Consider the following 24,787-nt stretch of genomic DNA (forward strand, 5'->3'; position numbering starts at 1 on the left):
GGTCCTTCTGCGCTTCTCCACCTCTCTATTGTTGTACTGACGTCCCGTGCGTACAACCATAGAGGCGCAGGAGGACCGCAGGAGGACGCGCGCCGGCCGGGGCCTGGTGAGTGACCAGCGGCACGTCATCTACAGTGTTCCGATCACCGCTCCTCCGGTCCCGGGACTGCTGCTATGGTCCAGACAGAATCCATTACTAAGCCGTGGCTTAGCATTAGCCCCAAAATCAGTTAGCACTAACCCCCAATTATTACCCCGGTACCCACCGCCACAGGAGTTCCGAGAAGAGCCCGCACCATCAGGCCTGGAACATAAAAAATGGCGCTCCTGGGCCTAGGCGGTAACAGGCTGGGGTTATTTAGGGTGGGGAGGGCCAGTAACAATGGTCCTCGCCCACCCTGGTAACGTCAGGCTGTTGCTGCTTGGTTGGTATCTGAATGATACTGAAAAAATGGGGGAACCTTACCGTTTATTTTATTTATTTAAAAAAAAATGCATAGGGTTCCCCCTATTTTCAGTATCAGCCAGATACCAACCAAGCAGTAACAGCCTGACGTTACCAGGGTGGACAAGGACCATCGTTACTGACCCTCCCCAACCTAAATAATGCGTACCTATTACCACCTAGGCCCAAGAGCACCATTTTTGACGCTCCGGGCCTGTTGGTACCGGCTCTTCCCGGCACCCCTGTGGCGGTGGGTACCAGGGTAATAATTGGGCCAGCTGATTTTGGGGCTAATGCTAGACCTGGCTTAGTAATGGATTCCATCTATAAGACAGCTTCCACTACTAAGCCTGAAAATTCAATTGTAAAAAAAACACGACACATTGAGAACATTTTTTAATTTAAAAGAACACCTCGTTAACCATTTTATTGAAATTAAAAAAAACACTGGTCATTGTCGCAGTCCACCGAATCTGACGTAGTCCTCCGCATTCACATATCTGAAATGAGAAGAAAAGAAAAACAAGAAATATGGGTTTTTTTGCGCTCTCCCCAAGGGAGAGCTGGAGTCTCCCTATTTGGGAAAACACTGCCAGAAAGGCTCTGTTCCCATTATGCAAAACGCATAATGTGAACAGAGTCAGGCCGGGACTGTGTAGCTCCGCCCCCTAATGACACCACCACTAGGGGGCGGAGCAGTAAAGGTAGCAGGGGGTCTCAGGAGTGAGACCCCCTTTCGATCTGTCCCTCTGCCCTTGGACTACTACTTCCATCATGGGACAGAGTCCATGATGGGAGTTATAGTCTAAGGGCTGAGGTGCAGATCGCAGCAGGTCACTCTCCAGAGACCCACTGCAATCCGCATTTATTAACTGTAAAAGCCGGCAGCACGTCCGGCTACACTGCGCTCCCGGCGGGGAATACTATATACAGCTGTCATCATTCATAATCCCTGCCGCCAGGAGACGGGAGCTCTGATTGGTAAATAGCTATTCACCCATCAGAGCTCCCGTCTCCCAGCGGGGATTATGAATTATGAGAGCGTATACAGGAGCCTGGAGCTGGCGGGGAGCGCAGTGTAGCCTCATATACCGCGGATCACAGTGGGCCTCTGGAGAATGACCTACTGTGATCTGCACCTAAACCCCTGGACTATAACTCCCATCATGGACGGAGTCTGTCCATGATGAGAGTAGTAGTCCTAAAGGTCCTGCAGCCGGGTATGTGCAAGTGCCATCCCTCAGCACTGTGGTACTACAACTACTCCCATCATGGGACAGACTCTGTCCCATGATGGGAGTAGTAGTCCAAGGGCAGAGGTGCCAATCGCAGCAGGTCATTCTTCAGAGACCTGCTGCGATCCGCATTTGTTAAGTTAACAAGCCGGTGGCTCCACTGCGCTCCCCAACGGCTCCTATATACAACTCTCATAATTCATAATCCCCGCCGGGAGACGGGAGCTCTGATTGGTGAATAGCTATTCACCAATCAGAGCTCCCGTCTCCAGGCGGCGGGGATTATGAATTATGACACCGTATACAGGAGCCTGGAGCTGGCGGGGAGCACAGTGTAGCCGCATGTGCCACCGGCTTGTTAACTTAATAAATGTGGATCGCAGAAGGTCTCTGGAGAATGACCTTCTGCGATCTGCATCTCAGCCCCTAGACTATAACTCCCATCATGGACAGAGTCTGTCCATGATGGGAGTAGTAGTCCTAAAAGTCCTGCAGCCGGGGGATTTACAAGTGCCATCCCTCAGTGCTGCGGTACTACAACTACTCCCATCATGGAACAGACTCTGTCCATGATGGGAGTTATAGTCCAGGGGCTGAGGGGCAGATTGCAGCAGGTCATTCTCCAGAGACCCACTGCGATCCGCATTTATTAACTGTAAAAGCCAGCGGCACATGCGGCTACACTGTGCTCCCGGCGGGGAATACTATATACAGCTGTCATCATTCATAATCCCCGCCGTCAGGAGACCGGAGCTCTAATTGGTGAAAAGCTATTCACCAATCAGAGCTCCTGTCTTAGGCGGCGGGGATTATGAATTAGGAGAGCTGTATACTGGAGCCGGCGGGGAGCGCACTGTAGCCGCATGTCCCGCCGTCTTGTACTGTTAATAAATGCGTATTGCAGCGGGTCTCTGGAGAATGACCTGCAGCAATCTGCCCCTCAGCCCCTACACTATAACTCCCATCATGGACAGAGTCTGTCCATGTTGGGAGTAGTAGTCCTAACTGTCCCAAAATTATTTCACTTTCTCAAATGCTTTCTGACACTTTGGTACGTGTCCTCCGAGGTGGTGTATATTTACACAAGAAAAGTGCTTTTGCTAAATTTTTTGCATTTAAAAAAAAAAGCAGTTAATAAATTTGATTCTATAGTAGAAAATGCTCTATGGTAAACATAACCATAGAGAAGGATCTGGGTGTACTTGTAGATCACAGACTTCAGAATAGCATGCAATGTCAGGCTGCTGCTTCCAAGGCCGGCAGGATATTGTCATGTATAAAAAGAGGCATGGACTCAAGGGACAGGGACATAATACTCCCCCTTATAAAGCATTGGTACGGCCTCACCTGGAATATGCTGTTCAGTTTTGGTCTCCAGTCCATAAAAGGGACACTGCGGAGCTGGAAAGGGTGCAAATAATAATACAAAAAAGCGAGACTAATGGTTGGAGGGCAAAATATACAATAATCACTAATAGATTGCCGTAGGCAATCCAATAAAGGCCCTGAGGGTCCCAACCAAAAATTTTACTATGTACAGGACTTTAATTTGCGGGTCCAAAATTATAATAGTGAGAAAAGAAGGAAAAAATCACACATTTAAAAACACTATGTGCTCCTAACTAATCGCTGAATTAGTGGGGCTTATTGGGCTCGACTAGCTCCATCATTTTCCATATTTCGTAGGAGATGCATTGTATTTTTGTATCCCAGAACTACTGATTAAATCTATGGTGGTACTGCAGCCCACCTGGGATATTTGATACATACACAGTCGTTAACTGGATACAATCTAAATACTATTAAAAGCACACCAACCCGTGATTTTAAGTGAATACACTCATCATTTACTATATACTCATTATTTATTTATTCTAATCTGAACACAAATAAAAGTTACGTTTTAGGGGTGGGATTTAATAAGGGTATCAGTGACCCTGGGTTTTCCAGGGTCAAAGGTGTTTCTTCTTTGTTCAATGTTAGAGAGGTTGCAGTGATGGTTCTGTAAGAGAACAGACTGCTGCTATGTGGCAATACTAGAGGGGAAAAAAGTCCATGCACCGCAAATGGTTACTGTAGAGGGTGTAATAAGCATCTGCACATCAAGCTGATGAACCTGTTCCAAGTAGCGTTCTGCTGTGTGAGGAATGCCGGACAGGATGAACAAGAACTGTGTTGGGTCAGGGAACCAGAGGCTGGTGTGTTGATGACGGAACACATTTTCTTCCTGCTTGTATGTGGAGACTTCCTAAGGACTATCCTTCTTAAGTCTAGCTTTACATATGTCAGTGTTGTAAGCGTTTTTGATTTTCTTAAAGGAGTAGTCCAGTGGTGACCCAGTGGGGAACAACTTATCCTCTATCCTAAGGATAGGGGATAAGTTTGAGATCGCGGGGGGTCTGACCGCTGGGGCCCTCTGCGATCTCCTGTACGGAGCCCCGACAGCCCGCAGGAAGGGGGCGTGTCGACCTCCGCACGAAGTGGCGGCCGACACGCCCCCTCAATACAACTCTATGGCAGAGCCGAAGCGCTGCCTTCGGCAATCTCCGGCTCTGCCATAGAGATGTATTGAGGGGGCGTGTCGGCCGCCGCTTCGTGCGGGGGTCGACACCCGCTATCTGTCCGGAGAGCCGGGGCCCTGTACAGAGAGATCGCAGGGGGCCCCAGTGGTCGGACCCCCCGCGATCTCAAACTTATCCCCTATCCTTAGGATAGGGGCTAAGTTTTCACAACTGGACTACCCCTTTAAACTGTTCACAACTGATGACACGACTGATGCTCAAAAAGTGCATAAATGGTCATCAGCAAAAACCATCAGTTGCCTGACAGGTATATGCAGCATGGACGGGGGAACACAGCAAGATGCGTTTCTCCTGTCTATGCCGGTCCAGCAAGTCAAATCATGCGGCGAGTCAAATCATTTAAATGAATGGGATCAGTTCTGGCTTCATTTTCCCTCTGACGCATTTTTTGCAGCGCCGGAGGGAAAAGAAAACCGACGACAGACATATGTACAGGAGGCCTTCGATTTTTGCCAAGTTGACTCAACAGTCTTGAGTTCTTGCAAATTACTGTGTAAATGTGTTCCTCTGCCAGACCCACTTGGTACCACTGGGTATACAGTACCTCCTTCATCTAAAAAGGCCTGCAGACTTGCCACCTGCTCTATACAGGGTACCTTTGCACACACACACACACACACACACCCATGTCCCTCCCCAGCCTTACAGTTGCTTGGTCCAAAGCCCAAAGCATTAAAGGGGTTATCCAGGAAAAAACTTTTTTTTTATATATCAACTGGCTCCAGAAAGTTAAACAGATTTGTAAATTACTTCTATTAAAAAATCTTAATCCTTTCAGTACTTATGAGCTTCTGAAGTTAAGGTTGTTCTTTTCTGTCTAAGTGCTCTCTGATGACACGTGTCTCGGGAACCGCCCAGTTTAGAAGCAAATCCCCATAGCAAACCTCTTCTAAACTGGGCGGTTCCCGAGACACGTGTCTTCAGAGAGCACTTAGACAGAAAAGAACAACCTTAACTTCAGAAGCTCATAAGTACTGAAAGGATTAAGATTTTTTAATAGAAGTAACTTACAAATCTGTTTAACTTTCTGGAGCCAGTTGATATATATATATATATATATATATATATATATATATATATAATTTCCTGGATAACCCCTTTAAAGGTGTACCCCGGTGGAAATATATTTTTTCCTAAACTGGTGCCAGAAAGTTAAACCAATTTGTAAATTACTTCTATTTAAAAATTGTAATCCTCCCAGTACTTATCAGCTGCTGTATGCTCCAGAGGAAGTTGTGTAGTTCTTTCCAGTCTAACCACAGTGCTCTCTACTGACACCTGTCTGTGCCAGGAACTGTCCAGAGCAGGAGAGGTTTGCTATGGGGATTTGTTCCTTCTCTGAACAGTTACTGACATGGACAGAGGTGTCAGCAGAGAGCACTGTGATCAGACTAGAAATTACTACACAACTTCCTCTGTAGCACACAGCAGTTGATAAGTACTGGAAGGATTAAGATTTTTAAATAGAAGTAATTTACAAATCTGTTTTACTTTCTGTCACCAGTTGATTTAAAAGGGTGTGCCCCATTATGCCTCTATTTAAAAACAATGCAGTTCCTCTTAGAGGGGCTAACACTCACTCGATTTTGTTGCCGTATATAAAAGGGAGTGGGACCGACCTAGGGTTGCCTTCCATCTCTTCATGGTCCACATAGCAGTGACATGGTCTGCCTCTATTGCATGTATAATGTTTGTTTTATAACCATCATTATTATCAGTATAGTACAATGTATAAATGAACAGTATCAGTAGGGTATAATTGTAGGCAAAGTTGTTTTGTAAACCGATCCTTTTTAGCTGTTTGTAAGACATTGCAAGAAAAAAAAATGACAGCATCAAAAGTTGTACCCTGTAGCCCTCATATGGTGATAACTGAAATGCAGTATAGCAGCATGTTAGTCATATACGATTTAACCCCTCCTGGCTTTTTAATAGCCTTTTAATTTAACGCTTACAATTTTCTGCCTACAGACCCATATGAGGGCATGTTTTATGCAAGACCAATTGGAGTGACATTACTAATTTTATTTGAGGGGTGATATTTAAGAAAAAAAAACATGCAATTTAGCAAATTTTGGGGGGCTTTTTTTTCTACATTGTGCACTTCACAGTAAAAATGACACATTGGCCTTCATTTACTGAGCCGAACCTGACATTTTTTATTGGGTTTTGCGGACTAAATTTAGGCGCATGCCTGTGCAACAATGTCTGCAACATCGCGTGTCTAAAAAAAAAACAACTATGTCAGAGATCACTCAGAGAGTTTTTGAAAACCCTACTAAGGGGCGTGGCTTCTCAAAAAATAGGCGTAACCCGACATTTTTCCAAAACCCTTGTTTTTTTGTCCAAAACCCATCAAAAATGTAGAGAAGAGCGGATTGTAAAAACCCTACTGCCAGAGGCTGGTGTGAAAACAGGTAAAATGGTCGGGACTTTCCAAAGCATGGTTATTATGGGCAATATACATAACTAAGGGAAACCCAAATTTAAAAGACTTGTTCATTTCCTGACATATCTTCCTGAGTTAAAAGTATATATGAACAAAACTGTGCAACCAAGTGTGAAGACATTTTTACTAAATGTGTATTTTAAATACTGTTGTCTTTGATGTTTGCACTGTTTCATGGTAGTACTTTCTAACATTGCACTGTGGTTTATTAAATAGGTATTGCACAACTTTATTCGTAGTATTGCCAACAAAATCCACTTTCAGCCTTTCTTCCACATGGTCTGTAGAATGTCGTCGCTATGGCTCGCAGTCTCTGTGTAAAAATGCATGCTCAAATGGTATTCCAAAAATTTGTAAATATTGTTGAAAATGTTGTCTCAGGAATTCGGCAAATGCTTTGGAAATGTCATGTTTTTGCATGGCTGGTTGTTGGGGTGGTGTTTCTTACCTCAGATTCTCACAGACCTGAAGAGGAAACAGTTTTTTTTGTTTTCCACATTTTTTTGTCCTTTCTGTTGAGGATTTAAAAAACCTGTTTGCCGGAAAGAAAAAAAAAAAGGACACGTGTGACATCTTAGTGAATAACAAACGGAAAAAAACAGAGGACAAAAAAAAAAAACAACAACCAAAAACTCTACACTCTTAGCAAAGGAGGGCCATTATCTTTATTTTGTAGGTCCGTATGATTGCTCCAATATCCAGTTTATATAGCTTTTGTTTTTATTTTAAAAACTTTTGGTAAGAAAATTACTATACTCAAAATAGTCTTTGGATCACTATAAGAAATTAATTTTTCATATACTGGTCTCTTTGGGGGCCCAAATTTTGGGCAGTGATTTGTAATTTTTATTTGTATCATTTTCATTTAGATGAAACTTTTTAATAACGTTTATTTCAGTGACCGAAAATATGCAGACAGAATTTGTGGCACACTGTGCTACATTTTGGCGCACAACCTGACAAAAGCAGGTCGGGGTTACAACAGTAAATCAGGGCAACACTGCCAGAGGGCGGCACAGGGAATTATGGGAGAGCTTAACTATTCAAAGACAATGAGGAAGTCTGTGTTTTGCATGCAGTCTGTGTTTTGCAAGAACATAAATTCAATCATTTAAAACATAAAAAATCTGCTTCTTAGGACCATTTTCAAAAAATTAGGTGGTCCTCGGATTTTTGTGGCTACTTTGGAAAAAACACTTTTGAGGTAGGGTCAAACGAAGCTCATCCACAGCGGACAAACAGAGCTACCCAACCACTGCAGGGAGCTTGCCAACTGCCATTAGCGCATCCGCAGCATCAAATACTCTGTGAATGCGCTCCGTGTGACCCAACTCGAATAGATTCCATGAGGAACAACACACATAAGCAAATATGAATTCAAATAGTTATTTTATGCAAGTATTTAAGAAATGTATGAATGACAAATCCTTCTCCAAATGCACTTATATACAGACTGTGAAGAATTCTTGTCAGATTTGGTTCTAATAAACAATTTGCTAATAATATCTCTATTTTCAAGGGTCATTTCATATGACAATAACTTAAATCAATTGTCTGCAGCTAATTGGTAGATTTAAATGTGTTTTCTCTTTTTTTTCTACTGAGAAAATAATTACATCCTAACACATAAACTATTACAAAAAGTACTTGTAAACAATGGTAATAATGAGGTACACAGTGCACTGAACAATCACTGTGCAAAATTAGCTGGTCAACTTTTTGGGGTTTTTGTGGCTTGCAGACATTGGGGAACAGATTCCAAAGGGTTGTGAACTTCCTCCATACTCAACTCAGCCCATGGCTGCTGCAGCGGCTCTTTCAGTTGGTTCACATTTTTCAGAACAGTGGGGGCAGATGTTAGAGCCCATTCCAATGTATCCCACATGTTCAGTGGGGTTGCAGTCAAGTGAGTTTAGAGGCCAAGAGAATTCATTGTCTTATTCCTCCAAACCCTCCCTAGTGATCCAAGTCCAATGACACTAACCATTGTCCAGGTATTAGAGTATTGTTGTGTGATAATGGCCCTAGAGCATGGCAGGAAAACACTCCCAAGGCCATGACTCACATATGAACCCCAACAGGATATGGTTTCATGCTGTGTATACCAGATGTGGACCCGGCCATCTGTATGGTATAGCAGGAAACAGGGCTTGTCACTCAGGATGACCTGTATCCATGTATCCAAGTTCCATTGGCATCTTTCCTTGGCCAATGCAAGGCATTGTTTGTGATTATTTTGGATAGTCAGGGGCACACTTGTGAGGTCAATGCAATGTATTCCACATGGTTATTATGTAAATATGTTTTACTTGCCGGCTGTTGTACTGCTTGGTCAGTTGGTCGTATGTCATTCTGAGATACTAAATATGCCACCCTGCTTTCCTTTCTTGACCTGTTGATGTGTGATCTTTGGTCAGATGTCTGTCCATGGTTCATCCAGTCTTGGTACACTCTTGATACTGTGGTTCAGCGTGGCTGTTTTAGAAACACTGGCAACACTTCTCAGTGCCCCAACAGTCTGCTTGCAGTCAAAGACACTTAAAGGGGTACTCCACTGGCCACCATTTGGAACATTTAGTTCCGAACACTATGTGCGCGCTGCAGGGGTCTGTCACGCCCCCTTGTGATGTCACACCCCGCCCCTCAATGCAAGTCTATGGGAGGGGCGTGGTGGTTATGAGGGGGCATGGCTGACCCTCGTAGCGCACACACAGTGTTCGGAACTAAATGTTCCAAATGCTGGCCAGTGGAGTACCCCTTTAAGTCACTTGACTGGTCAAGTCACCAGGTTTACCCCTGACTGGCAAATATTGCCTTTTGCTTTGATGTGACCACAACATGGTATGGCGTTATTGGTCATAAGATGTCAGGCACCAGCTGTTTCTAATGCAGCGGCAGTTCAGTAGAGGTCCATGGAAGGACAACCAGTGTATTAGTGAAGGAGTCATGTAAGTCCAAAGATGATTGCTACATGTGGGAGTGAAGGTTAACCCATCTAATCCAATCCCACAGAAGAGCTACTGCTGCAATATTGCTGAAGAAAAGTTAATGATGGCTATGATAGCAAGGTGTAAGAAAACACAGTGCATCATAATATGGGACTGTAGCGGCAGACAAGACAGAATGCTCATACCAACCGCTCTCCACCGCCAAAGCTACCTATAATGGGCATGTGGGCATCAGAACTAAATCCAGGTGAAATACAAGTAGGTAGCCTGAGCTGAATGTATCATTTAGTGTACAAATGTGGGTGCCTGCCACTCACCTATTTATGCTCTAAAATTCTGCCTTGAGTTTTGAGCACTTTTCTGAGAGCCATTTGAGGTTTTATCAGCTAACCTCTTGGCACCCTGGACATGGGGCTGGCATAAAGAATGGGCTACCTGAACAGCAAAGTGAGGCTATTTAGAAAACTACAGTGACAGCTTAGAGGGGGCAGGAAGACAACTAAATGTTGCTTTCCAGCCTCAGGCAGATAGACATGAGAAGTAACTTTTCAGCTCAACATGCCCGTACTTGGCTTCTCTAGGAGACTGCCATCTATCCCTTCTGTACATTTCCATTTGTTCTTTATGTGCTTCATCCTTTTCAGAGACTGGAGAGTGGGCAGACCTACGTGTTCTATTTGGATCGGATTGCCTGCTGGAGAGTTCCCTTATACAAAGTTTCCACCATGCAGTTTTTGCTAATATTTTTAATTTTTTAACCAAAAGAACACATTTAACAATCAAGCATTCACAGAAGTACTTTGTCTACATATTTCTTTTTATAGGATTCACTTATTTTCCTGCTACTAAACAAAAGCAACCTGCACTAAACTGCCTTGAGTGAACAAGGGTTTAAAAAGGTATCCCAAACAAGGTGGGAAGCAGAGATGAGCAAAGTTACAGTAATTCAATTCATCACGAACCTCGCGGCTCAGCGGTTGCTGACTTTAGGCTGCATAAATTAGTTCAGCTTTCAGGTGCTCCGGTGGGCTGGAGACTCTCTCCTAGGACTGTATGCACCTTTTCCAGCCCACCGGAGCACCTGAAAGCTGAACTAATTTATGCAGCCTAAAGTCAGCAACCGCTGAGCCGCGAGGTTCGTGACGAATCGAATTACTGTAACTTCGCTCATCTCTAGTGGGAAGGTCATCAGATGTCCTTGGTGCAAAAAAAATGATGTTATATGAATTAAAATGAATAGAATCTATTGTCTAGGCAAATATTAATAAGCTTAAAGGTATTACAAATGAATATACAGCATATGTGACAGCAGGCCATATAAGTAGTTGGCTTTGCTAAACACTGTACATAGTAAGTAAGTAAACACATAAATAAATGTGATGCTGGCACAGTGATTCCTGTTTAAATCAGAACCTGCTGGGAATCCTAAATACAAGTATGAAAAGCAAAATATCTTGAACGATTCTCAGATACAGTTGGCAAGAGACCATTTAGTAAACTTTTATTTTTTTAACTAGCGGTATGCAGAACCGTTATAGTCAGTGCTGCTACTAATCTCATCAGAATGCAAAAGCAGCGACTGTGTTATAAAACCAATGATCTGTTATATTCTGCAAGAATTTACAAAAGGCTAATGTCATTTACTGCACCAGAAGAGCTATACTGGGCTAAAAAAACAGAGATTTCAGAAAAATGATTACAGACAAAAAAGAACAGAAAAGAATCTGTAGGAAATTTAAAGAGAGTAAACATATGGAAAGACAAAAACACGCACTCGTGCCTACTTATCACTATAAAGGAGGTAGGTAAATACTCTCCAACTTAAATCTATTTTCCATTGGATACATTTCATTATCTTGAATGATGCCATTTTGTGTCACTTGCCAGCAGATCACCATAATTATGACTTCATTAGTATTGGAATCATGCTATCACTTATCCCTCTGTTGACATTGATACGTTCTAATAGACTCAATGATAAACTGAGTACCTGACATTTAAAGTGAACTTGTCACCTTAAATTTTTGCTTGATTTTTCTCCCCAAAAATGTTTTATAATGAGATTTCTGTGTCTCATAATATTTAGATTTCTGGGAAGTAATGGTACATAACTGGCCTAGAGTATGCTTCTGAAATGCAAGATCTTTCCCGTCTCTGGAAATGTATTAGTAATATTACTAATCATATTAACACATATAGCACCAACATGTTCCACAGCACTTTACAATATGGGAAAGTAGCTACGGTAAATAGGTAGTTATTCCAGTAAGAAAGACTGTTTGGCTATATCCAATATGGGAAGGGATACAATCTACAGGCATTGTGGTACTTAATGGGGTCCAATTTGTTTCTCATCAACTGGTGTCAGAAAGTTAAACAAATTTGTATATTATGTCTATATAAAAATCTTAATCCTTTCAGTACTTATCAACTGGTCTATGATACAGAGGAAGTTGTGTAGTTCTTTTCTCTCTGATCACAATGCTCTCTGCTGACACCTGACAGGAACTGTCCATAGCAGAACAGGTTTGCTATGGGGATTTGCTCCTACTCTGGACAGTTCCTGACACTCCTTTGGCACCAGTTGATTTTAAAAAATGTTTTCCACTTGAGTACCCCTTTAAAGGCTACATTCACAATGTTGTTGTGCTCTGACCAATTCAGGGTCTGTTGGGGCTTTTTTCACACCAAACTGACCCTGAATAAGTTGGAGCGCAACTGAGACCGCTGGGTCCCAACAGATTCCATTGACTTGAATAGGCTCTGTCGAGTGCCCAGTGTTTTACAGGAGTAAAGCAGAGAAAAAAATAGGACTGACGGAGCTCCCTTTATTGGAGCATGAAGGCAGTGTGAACAGGCCCTACATACTCTCAGTGTGAACAGGACATAATTCGCTTTTTGGACATTGAAGTCAATGGAACAACAGATAAATAAAACAAATGCAACACCCATCATTTATTTTTCATCCATCTTCATTAACAAAAATGTAATTTAAATATTAAATGAAAGGATCATAACTGTCCAAAAGAAAAACTGGCTTTGTTACCCATAGCAACCAATCACAGCAAAACTTCAATTTCCTACTCTACTCCTTGAAAATGAAAACAGTGCCGTGATTGGTTGTTATAGGCAACAAAGACAATTTTTCTTTTAGACAATGTACATAAATATCCCAACATGGCACTGTCATAGGTTTCCAGCTATATTATAAGTCAGTTTCGAAATCCCTGATCTGTTAGATCTGCACCTACCAATTGAAAGTGCTCTTATTGTGAAGTGTCTAATTTAATTAAGTGGTAAATCACACAAACTCATAGAGCAAGGCCACCAAGAGTGCAAGCATGTGAAACGTAAAAATTGTCTTAAGTCTATACTCTTTTGCATCACTCACAGAGTTCGAAACGGCCACGGGAAGTGACATTAACACAAAAAATTTGTTAATGCTCTATGAAGGAGTGCTTCTTCCAGGAGTTGAGTTGAGTAACTCACCTCAGACAATGCCACCTAGCATCAGTACCGGGGTAGCACAAGTAGGGGCAGATTATAGGAACCCCCCCATTATAATCCACTTTGACACAGTTGAAAGCTGTCAGTGTAGGCCTCATGCAGGGTCTAACCTACAGCCTACACCGAAAGCTGACCACCACCCTGATGTTATTTATCTGTGCCTGCACTGTGCAGGAGGAAGGAGGTGGTCTGGCTGCCCTGCACAGGAGATCTCTGCTGCATGAGAGAGGAGGTAAGTAAGTTTTCAAAAACTCTTTCTTATTCTGGAACAAAGGGGGATTGCCTGCCTACTGGGGGGATGCCTATTAACACACCTGGCTACCTGGGTAGACTACCTACTTAAAGACATACCTGGTTACTGAGTTAAGAGACTACCTACCTAAGGACATACTTGGCTACTTAGGAGGGACTACTCTTTTAAGTACATACCTACCTATTTGGAGGTGGGGCCATTTACCAAAGAACATACCTGGTTACAGGGGGCTACCAACATAATAACATACCTGGCTACTGGGGGGCTACCGACCTAATGACATACCTAAATACTAGGGGCCGCCTACCTAAAGACATACCTACCTAAGCACATACCTATCTACGGGGGGGGGGGGGCGGTTGATGACCTAAAGACTTATTTGGCTTCCTGGGGGGGACTACCTATGAACATACCTACCTATGGGCGTGGTGTTACATACCTAACATGGAGGTTACCTACCTAAGAACAAACCTACCAGCTGGGGGGGACTGCCTACCAAAGTACTTAAGTACGTACTTATCTAAGGCTAATTTGCCTATTAATTGAAGATGTAACCTCTCGACAATGGAGGCGTCAGTTATCAAAACAAAATTCAGGATTTAAACCCTTATACAGCAATGACCTGCTGACAGGTCCACTTTAAATAAGCAGAATTCAAGCAAGAGGATATAATGGGGAAATTATGTATATAAATAAAACGATTTGCATTTGAGGATTGTTGTTGTAATTTCCTCTAGCGCTGGCTACAGAAAAGGCTCAGTATACAAAGCATCCTGGTATTTGTGAATTCAAATAGAGGAAACAGACATGGTCGCACATCCACAACATGCACAATGATCTAAGGCTTCTCAGCATCATTTATTAAACTAACAGGTCTTTAGTGTACTTTATGATCATGAAGTGCAAGCCCACAAGCCACATCACGGCCACCTGTAAGTAGTGGGTCCCTAAGGTCCCCAGCATAAAAGGGCGTAGCACTAGGTGCGACCATCACCGCCGCAACACCAGTGCCCACAGGGGGAACGACCCACTGGCAGAGCAGCCCAATGCCACTCAAATCAGTCCCAGGGCCGCGCCTCACCACAGACACGGTGCTGCGGCAGCAATGGACACCGCACAGCACCACACCAGTGTGAACAAGGTGTAAAGGCACACTTACCATGTGCTCCCAGTCAGGCTGGGAGGCTGCCAGGAAGGAGGAGGTCCTATGCAGCTTCCTGCTAATTTATAAAGGGCTGGGCTGAGGGGGAGGAGCAGAGTGCAGACCAAGTAAAAACTTGGTGTGGTGCTGTGCGGCGTCCGTTGCTGCCAGTGGGTTGTTCCCCCTGTGAGCACTGGTATTGCAGCGGTGGTGGTCGCTGCCCAGTGCCACGCCATTTTATGCTAGGGATGTAAAAGACCCAATCTTAATAGGTGGCCTTGGCGTGGTGAGTGGGCTTGCACTTTTTGTTCAAAATGTATACTAACAACCTGTTAGTTTTTTAACCTCTTAAGGACCCATGACGTATGCATACGTCATCACACCCTGGGTCTTAAGGACCCATGACGTCTGCATACGTCATGGTCTTTCTCTGGTCTCCGCCGCTCACCCGGCGGAGATCGGAAGCGGATCCCTGCTGAAATCCTTCAGCAGGGATCCAGGGCAAATGTAGGCCATGAAGGCCCCCCATGTCGGCGATCACCGCAAATCGCAAGGGAAATCGCCCTTGCGATCTGCGGCGATACCGGGCTGATTGGGTCTCTGGGACCGGACCGCCCGGTAATTTCGCATGATCCCGGCTGTCACAGACAGCCAGGACCATGCTAAAGCATAGGAGCGAGGTGGCAAGCCTGCCACCTCCTCCGATCCCCTGCGATTCTTCGGTTAGTTAACCGACCAATCGCAGGGGGGGGCGCGGTTACTTCCTCCCGTCCTGTTCGGCCCCTGGAAGTCCGGAGAGGACGGGAGGAAGACCGGAGGACGCGGCGGGGGACGGGGAGTGCTGGGGACCAGCCCAGGTACTTACCTCGTCCCTGAAGACCCGGATCCCGGCGAGGAAGATGGCGGCGGCGACAGGTGAGTAGATCTTCAGCCGCGGTCGGGCCCTTTACAGCAATGCACGTCGCCGTAAAGCGACATGCATTGCTGTATTGGGACCCTGTATACTACAACTCCCAGCATGCCCAGACAGCCCTTGGCATCTGGGCATGATGGGAGTTGTAGTTTTGCAACATCTGGAGGTCCACAGTTTGGAGACCACTGTGCCCTTCCATATGTTGCAAAACTACACATCCTCAGCATGCCCTTACTGTCCAGGCATGCTGGGAGTTGTAGTTCTGTAACATCTGGCCCTTCAGATGTTGCAGAACTACAACTCCCAGCATGCCTGGACAGTTTTGGCATACTGGGAGTTGTAGTTTTGCAACATCTGGAAGGGCACAGATTGGGAACCACTGTATTAGTGGTCTGCGAACTGTAGTCCTCCAGATGTTGCAAACTACATCTCCAAGCATGCTGGAAGTTGTAGTTCGGCAACATCTGGCTCTAAAGATGTTGCCGAACTACTACTCCCAGCATGCCTGAGAATGTTTGGGAGTTGTGGTTTTGCAACAACAGGAGGCACACTGGTTGGGAAACATTGTCTGTTTCCTAACTCAGTGTTTCCCAACCCGTGTGCCTCCAGCTGTTGCAAAACTATAACTACCAGCATGCACTGATAGACTGTGCATGCTGGGAGTTGTAGTTTTGCAACAGCTGGAGGTCCCCCCCCCCCCCCTGTGAATGTACAGGGTACATTCACATGGGCAGGGGCTTACAGTGAGTATCAAGCTGCAAGTTTGCGATGCAGCAAATTTTGTGCGGCAGCTCAAACTCGCAGCAGGAAAATCGCTGTAACCCCCCCTGCCCGTGTGACTGTACCCTAAAAACACTACACTACACTAATACAAAATAAAATAAAAAGTAAAAAACACTACATATACACATACCCCTACACAGCCCCCCTCCCCTCCCCAATAAAAATGAAAAACGTCTGGTACGCCACTGTTTTCAAAATGGAGCCTCCAGCTGTTGCAAAACAACAGCTCCCAGTATTGCCGGACAGCCATCGACTGTCCAAGCATGCTGGGAGTTTTGCAACAGCTCGAGGCACCCTGTTTGGGAATCACTGGCGTAGAATACCCCTATGTCCACCCCTATGCAAATCCCTAATTCAGGCCTCAAATGCACATGGCACTCTTACTTTGGAGCCCTGTCGTATTTCAAGGCAACAGTTTATGGTCACATATGGGGTATCGCCGTACTCGGGAGAAATTGCCTAACAAATTTTTGGGGGCTTTTTCTCCTTTCACCCCTTATGAAAAGGTGAAGTTGGGGTCTACACCAGCATGTTAGTGTAAAAAAATACATTTTTTACACTAACATGCTGATGTTACCCTATACTTTTCATTTTGACAAGAGGTAAAAGGGAAAAAAGCCCCCCAAAACTTGTAATGCAATTTCTCCCGACTACGGAGATACCCCATATGTGGCCGCAAAGTGCTCTGGTGCTCTGCTCTGATTTGCACAGGGGTGGCTGATTGTTACAGCGGTTTTGACAAACGCAAAAAAAACAAAACCCCACATGTGACCCCATTTCGGAAACTACACCCCTCATGGAATGTAATGAGGGGTGCAGGGAGAATTTACACCCCACTGGTGTCTGACAGATCTTTGGAACAGTGGGCTGCGCAAATTAAAAATTTTGTACAGCCCACTGTTCCAAAGATCTGACAGACACCAGTGGGGGGTAAATGCTCATTTTACCGCTTGTTACATTCCTCAAGGGGTCTAGTTTCCAAAATGCCATGTGGGGGTTATTTTGCTGTTCTGGCACCATAGGGGCTTCCTAAATGCGACATGCCCCCCCGAGCAAAATTTGCTCTGAAAAAGCCAAATATGACTCCTTCTCTTCTGAGCATTGTAGTTCGCCTGTAGTGCGCTTCAGGTCAACTAATGGGGAACCTCCATACTCAGAAGAGATGGGGTTACAAATTTTGGGGGGTATTTTCTGCTATTAACCCTTGCAAAAATGTGAAATTTGGGGGGGAAACACACATTTTAGTGAAATTTTTTTTTTTTTTACGTATGCAAAAGTCGTGAAACCCCTGTGGGGTATTAAGGCTCACTTTATTCCTTATTACTTTCCTCAAGGGGTCTAGTTTCCAAAATGGTATAGCATGTGGGTATTTTTTGCTGTCCTGGCACCATAGGGGCTTCCTAAATGCGACATGCCCCCGAGCAAAATTTGCTCTCAAAAAGCCAAATATGACTCCTTCTCTTCTGAGCATTGTAGTTTGCCCGTAGTGCGCTTCAGGTCAACTTATGGGGTACCTCCATACTCAGAAGAGATGGGGTTACAAATTTTGGGGGGGTATTTTCTGCTATTAACCCTTGCAAAAATGTGAAATTTGGGGGGAAACACACATTTTATTGAAATTTTTTTTAACATTTTTTACATATGCAAAAGTCGTGAAACACCTGTGGGGTATTAAGGCTCACTTTTTTCTTTGTTACGTTCCTCAAGGGGTATAGTTTCCAAAATGGTATGCCATGTGGGCTTTTTTTCCTGTTCTGGCACCATAGGGGCTTCCTAAATGCAACATGCCCCCCAAAAACCATTTCAGAAAAACGTATGCTCCAAAATCCCCTTGTCGCTCCTTCCCTTCTGAGCCCTCTACTGCGCCCGCCGAACACTTTACATAGACATATGAGGTATGTGCTTACTCGAGAGCAATTGGGCTACAAATATAAGTATACATTTTTTCCTTTTACCCCTTGTAAAAATTAAAAAATTGGGTCTACAAGAACATGCGAGTGTAAAAAATTAAGATTGTGAATTTTCTCCTTCACTTTGCTGCTATTCCTGTGAAACACCTAAAGGGTTAAAACGCTGACTGAATGTCATTTTGAATACTTTGGGGGGTGCAGTTTTTATAATGGGGTCATTTGTGGGGTATTTCTAAGATGAAGACCCTTAAAATTCACTTCAAACCTGAACTGGTCCCTGAAAAATTGTGATTTTGGAAATTTTGTGAAAAATTGGAAAATTGCTGCTGAACTTTGAAGCCAAAACCCAGAAAAAGGAGATATATAGTCCTTCAGCCAATGATATACATGCCCTTGGAGACAATTTTACAAAATAATAACTCAACTGAAATCTACCAATGAGGCCACAGATAAACACATTAAGCTAAAATATATAATTTTTATTTTTAAAGATGATAAGAAAAACAATGCCTCACAATACAGTGCTCAGAAAGGTATCAAATCAGATATAGCACTAAATAATGAACACAAAACCAAGGGAGGGGGTTTAGGGTACAGGTGAAAAACCTGACCTGACCAACCCTACCTAGTCTAACCCCTTGCCCTCACTACAATAAGTGTGGACAGGGAATAGGGATAGTAGAAGTCACATATACATTAAGAATAAACAATGCAATGACTTAATATGTATATACTCTTACTCCTAATGACCTACCCGTTTCACCCTTACTTGTGGTTAAGGGTTCATCAGGGCTCAGGGGAGCAGTCAACATATCACAATAGATAGTAATCAATAAAACACTATGTACAAAAAGTAATAAAGAAACAAAAAAGTGAAGCACACGTGATACAAAAGCATAATAACCGCACAATGATACTGAGTATATGATGGTGATGAGTAGATAAATGAAAATAGATAAATCATTCCACTCAGGCCATAGTGGTAGAGATATGAATCCTTAATTGTACTATGAGTAGATGAAGAATACGTTCCTTGCCCAAAGTAAGTACTGTGAAGATAAAATCAAGAAAACCTGTCAATGTCCCATAATTTAGCAAAAATAACAAATACAGGAAAATGTATATAATAATGTGTGCCTCCAAATGTAATTAGGTATAGATAAGATAACCAAACGTCGTATCACAGATATGTCACCCAAGAAATCACTGTTTGCCAAATCCTGGGTTACTGATAATACTAGGACCTAATAAATAAATAAACCAAAAATGACTTAGGTAAGAATACCATAAGTCCATGAAAACACCAAAAACCATAAGAAAGGATAATAAGCCAGTCTTACCCATGTGTGTTGAATGATGGACTAAGAGCTGATAGCTGGTGTAGCACACAAAATGCAATGATATTAGGCCAAAAATACTGTAAAGACAAAGACATAAAAATATGTCATTGTCTAAACTATATGGACATGAGCATAAACAGTAATACTTATATAAAGAGAATGGGCAAATACAAGGTAAAGCGTACCCCCTGACCAGATGATACAATGCGCCAGAATGAATCCAGGTGGATTGTAAATAGATTAGAAACACTTCCAGAAAGCACTAAAAATAATAATAAGTAAAGCGCCATGTGACCAAAAGGTTATAGTCATAATGATATTATTACTACCCCTATAGTGCTAATAATACCCCTATAGTATGATAATATATGATGTATATATACTGCCTACCCTAATGCAGGATGCATAGATCGTCAGGCGGCCCAAGATACATAGAAAATTCGATAATGAAGGAGCCTGGTGTCACCTCCCTAATGTGGAGGCTTCAGAGGAGACGATAACTGCTACAAGAAGATAATGTAAGGGGAATATAGTTACCATAGGTAAAGGTCACATAGAGTATGTAAAACGGCGCAACCAAAGTTACACTTACCCAGTCCCTGGTGTCCCTTGTATGGACTCAGTATGCGGCGTCAACACTGAACGCCGCAAGTCTGCTTAAATAGCCGCGGGACCGGAAACGGAAGTGACAATGAATGTATCACTGCGCATGTCCAGGGTTAGTGGAACGCAATGCGCTTCAGACGGCGCGTGTGTGGTTAGACGAAATCCAAAGCGAGGCTTGGATATAATGCATGTCACCCCGCGCATGCGCCCTAACCAGACACCATGTATATCAATATACGGGACGTATTAAAAGATGAAATCTTAACTCATAGCCAAAGGATAATGTACATATATAAAATTATAAATGTACGTAAACTGGGCCAATGTGGAAATATTGATAGAGTATAATAAGTAACATCTTGGAATAATAACATAAGATAGAATAATGCAAACAATTTGAAAATAATGATAAATGTATAATTATAAATAAATGGCAGGTGGGTATAGACACTCAAACAAATCGGAAGGTGTATGACACTAGAGGTGGGAAATATTATAGTTTATACTCCATAAGAGATAGATAGAACTATGTCAAATGAAAGGACAGAAAGATAGTTGGTCATTAAGACTTTAGCCGGTATATCCAGCGTGTTTCGGCTTGTAGTAGTCTTTTGTCCAGGTCGCCGCCCCTAATGTCGGGTTTGAGAACTTCAATAACCTGGAAGGCTAAATTAAAGGGGGTGTCCACATGGTGCCTGAGCATATGAAGCGACACCGGTTTCTCCCTCTTATGTCTGATGTCACTTATGTGTTCGAGTACCCTACGTCTTACCTCCCTCATGGTCTTGCCTACATAGCTTAAGGGGCAGAGACATGTGGCCAAGTAGATAACCTTACTTGTTTTGCAGTTCGCATAATCATAGCACTTATAGGTCTTATTAGTGCTGGGGCTAAGGAATTTTTTGGAAACACGCATGTATTTACATGCCTTACAAGATCCGCATCTAAATGATTCAGATATTTTGCGGTCCAGCCAAGTTCCTGGACCTCTTGGGGGAGTGTACAAACTATGTACCAAAAAATCCCCCAGATTTTTGCCCCTCCTATATGTGATCCTAGGTATCTCTTCCACCAAGGAGCCTACTACTGGGTCTGTCTTGAGGATAGGCCAGTAGTTTGTCAAAATTTGACGTATCTCCTTAGCCGCTGCATCAAATGTGCCAATGATTCGAGTTGGAAGGTCTTTGTCCGCTGCCTTAGGTTTAGAATATAAGAGTGTAGACCTGTCCAAATGTTTCGTTTCTATGTATGCCTTTTTGAGAACCCTATTAGGGTATCCTCTATGTTGAAACCTACTGCGTAACGCCTTAGCTTCATGATGGAAGACTTGTTCCGAGGAACAGTTCCTTTTGAGCCTCAGGTACTGTCCCTTGGGGATCCCATTTCTGAGGGAAAAAGGATGGTGGCTGGACCACATAAGTAGGCTATTACCGACGGTGGGTTTCCTATGAATTTTGGTACCAATGTTGCCATTGCTACTACGTTCTAGCAGTACATCCAGGAAAACTAGGGAATCCTTGTGGATCTCAAAGGTAAATTTTAAACCCACTGGATTAGTATTCAGGGACTGCACAAAATCCTCAAATTCCACTTTGGGGCCGCTCCAGATGACCGCCACGTCATCAATATAGCGGCCCCAATAGATAATATGGTGATGGAAGCGAGAATTGCCCTCCCCAAATACAATTGCTTCCTCTCACCACCCCAGGAGCAAGTTGGCATAGGTGGGCGCCACTGGGCTGCCCATGGCAGTGCCCCTGAGCTGGTGGTAGAAGCGTGAGGCAAAAACAAAGAAATTCCTATTGAGGACAAATTCCAAAAGAGTGAGGTTAAATTGATTGTGTGCGACATGGTGGATACTGCGACTTCGCAGGTAATGTGCCACCGCACTAATCCCAAAATTGTGGGGTATTGAGCTGTATAGCGCTTCAACATCGATTGAACACAACCAATAATCTTCCTCCATGGTGATGTCCTGGATCTTGAGCAAGAGGTCCATCGTGTCTCGTAAATAGGATGGCAAGCATAAAACAAACGGGTGAAGGACCTCATCCAAGTACACCCCTATATTCTGGGTTAAGTTCCCCACTCCGGACACTATAGGTCTACACTTAAGCGGGTCCAAGCCCTTGTGGACTTTTGGTAGTCCATAGAATGTAGCAAGGCGTGGTGTATTTGGCAATAAAAAAATCATATTCACGTTCATCAATTAAGCAATCAGTTCTTGCTTGTGTCAATATTTCCTTCAGTTCTTTGAGAAAGATAGTTGTAGGGTCCCTTTCTAGAACACGATAAGTTGTCTCATCTGACAAGATGTTGGTACACATCTTCACATAGGCCTTGTGGTCTAATATAACCAAATTACCTCCCTTGTCTGAAGGTTTTATAACAATTGTACGATCAGACTGTAGTTCTTTCAGGGCATCTTGTTCAACACGGGTGAGATTGTATGTAGGTATCCTAAAATTACATAGTGTTGCTTCGATATCACTATAGACAATGTCTATAAAGACATCGATACAATCTCGATCACCCGTCGGGGCAGGTCTTGTACTCTTAAGATGACAGGTAGAGAAGGGACCCAAACCAATCTCTCTCTCTGCCTCTTCTAATAAGGATGCTAGAGTGGAAACACCCCTCAGATCATCTTGGTCAATCCCTAATTCTAGACATGACCTTTTATCATGGTGGAAGAAAAATTTCTTCCACTTTAACCTTCTACCAAAAAGGTGGAGATCCTTAATCCACCCGAATATGTCAGGTCTGTTCACAGGGACAAACGAGAGACCACGCTTCAACAACGAGATCTCAGCATCAGATAACAAATGTGAAGAAAGATTGATTATCTGGTTATCTTCAGATGTCATATTCGAGAGGGCACTTGTGTGTCCTTCATTAAAAAACCAGGAGCTGTGGAGGTAGATGCTGGACCAGATGATACAGAGGGTACAGCAGAGGATTGTGAGCCAAAGCCCTGGGCTTCTCCAGTATTTCCACGTTTCGTGGATGAACCCCGCAATTTTGATTTCTTGCCCCATCCTCTGTTGTTGCCACGATAGGCAACAACAGAGGCCCTCTGGTGTCTTCCAACTTTGAAGCCCTCTGGTGTCTTCCAAAAGTAAAAACTCGTCAATTTTATGATGCAAATATAAAGTAGACATATTGTTTATGTGAATAAAAAAAAAATATTTGGAATATCCATTTTCATTACAAGCAGAGAGCTTCAAAGTTAGAAAAATGCTAAATTTTCAAATTTTTCATCAAATTTTGGGATTTTTCACCAAGAAAGGATTCAAGTTACCAAAAAATTTTACCACTAAGTTAAAGTAGAATATGTCACGAAAAAACTATCTCGGAATCAGAATGATAACTAAAAGCATTCCAGAGTTATTAATGTTTAAAGTGACAGTGGTCAGATGTGCAAAAAATGGCCGGGTCCTAAGGTGTAAAATGGCTGGGTCCTTAAGGGGTTAAGTTGCTGCAAAGCAAGTAGCTCAAAATACAAATTGTGGATGTGCGACCATGTCTGTTTTCTCTACTTCAATTCACATCCAGGTATTTGGTTTGCTGCTAAATTGTGACCTCTTTTTTGGTGAAGTTCTCATATGTCTTAACCTTTTTTATTTTATTTTATTAAAGGATACCTTTCAATTTTAATTCCTGCTTGTTCTTAAGACAGATGTGGAGAAAAGTATTCCACGCTGGACAGTTGGGCTTTCCAGAAGGTTCCATGCACCAGTCCTATTTGTGGGGATTCGGACAGCTGCCACGGCAACCTGACCACCCAGAGGGGAATGGAGCTTTCCATGATGATGTGAAGAGTGGACATTTAAGGCTACTTTTACACAGAATTTTCACAGCAGCAGAGTCCCACTGAATTCTGTTTCTGGTGTGGAAATTCCTATTCCGGTGTCTGCACATGGACATGTTAATACTTTCTGCGGACTCTGCTTGGAATGCATTGTCGTCTATGAGACAGTGCATTTTGGTGCGGTCCTAATGCCGGCATGTCATACCGGCACCCTCAGTCTGCAGAATGTCACAGAGATTTTCCGTGCGGACATTCTGACGTCTGAATATAGTTTAACTGTTTAACTTAATTCAAAGTTATAATTCTCCCCTTTTTCCCTTGTCACAAATATATTTGTTGTATAAATCTATAGTTACCAAGTGCCATTCTTTAATAACTAATAACAGAACAATTGCAAAGAAAGTTCACAAAAACACACCATTCCAAATAAATACAAAAAATGAACATCAAGTGAGAACCTCCTTGAGTATCAAATATAATTAAAGATTGATTCCGGGAGATCATTAGGACAAATATCTTATTATTTCTTATTGCTTTTAAGTAATTGAATTCCTTTAGTAAAAGAAATCCTCATCAGTAAAAGAAAATAATGGTTATTCTAATGCTTTTATCACAACTCAACAAACTACCGTATATTAATAAATAACAAAGTGACAGAAACAAGGAAAGCCACCATTTTAACCTTTCATTCTTTGCATAAATTTGTTTTATTCTTCTGGTTACAAATCTAACAATATACTACACTACTTTGTACTACGGACATTTCACTTGTGACCACTACTGGAGTGTCAACTAGATGGATGCAGGCATGGAATGGCCTTCTTTTGAGATGGTGAATTCTCCGAAGGCCACCAGAGCCACCAA

Source organism: Hyla sarda, chromosome 5 (genome assembly GCF_029499605.1).
Source record: "Hyla sarda isolate aHylSar1 chromosome 5, aHylSar1.hap1, whole genome shotgun sequence".
Lineage (NCBI taxonomy): Eukaryota > Metazoa > Chordata > Amphibia > Anura > Hylidae > Hyla > Hyla sarda.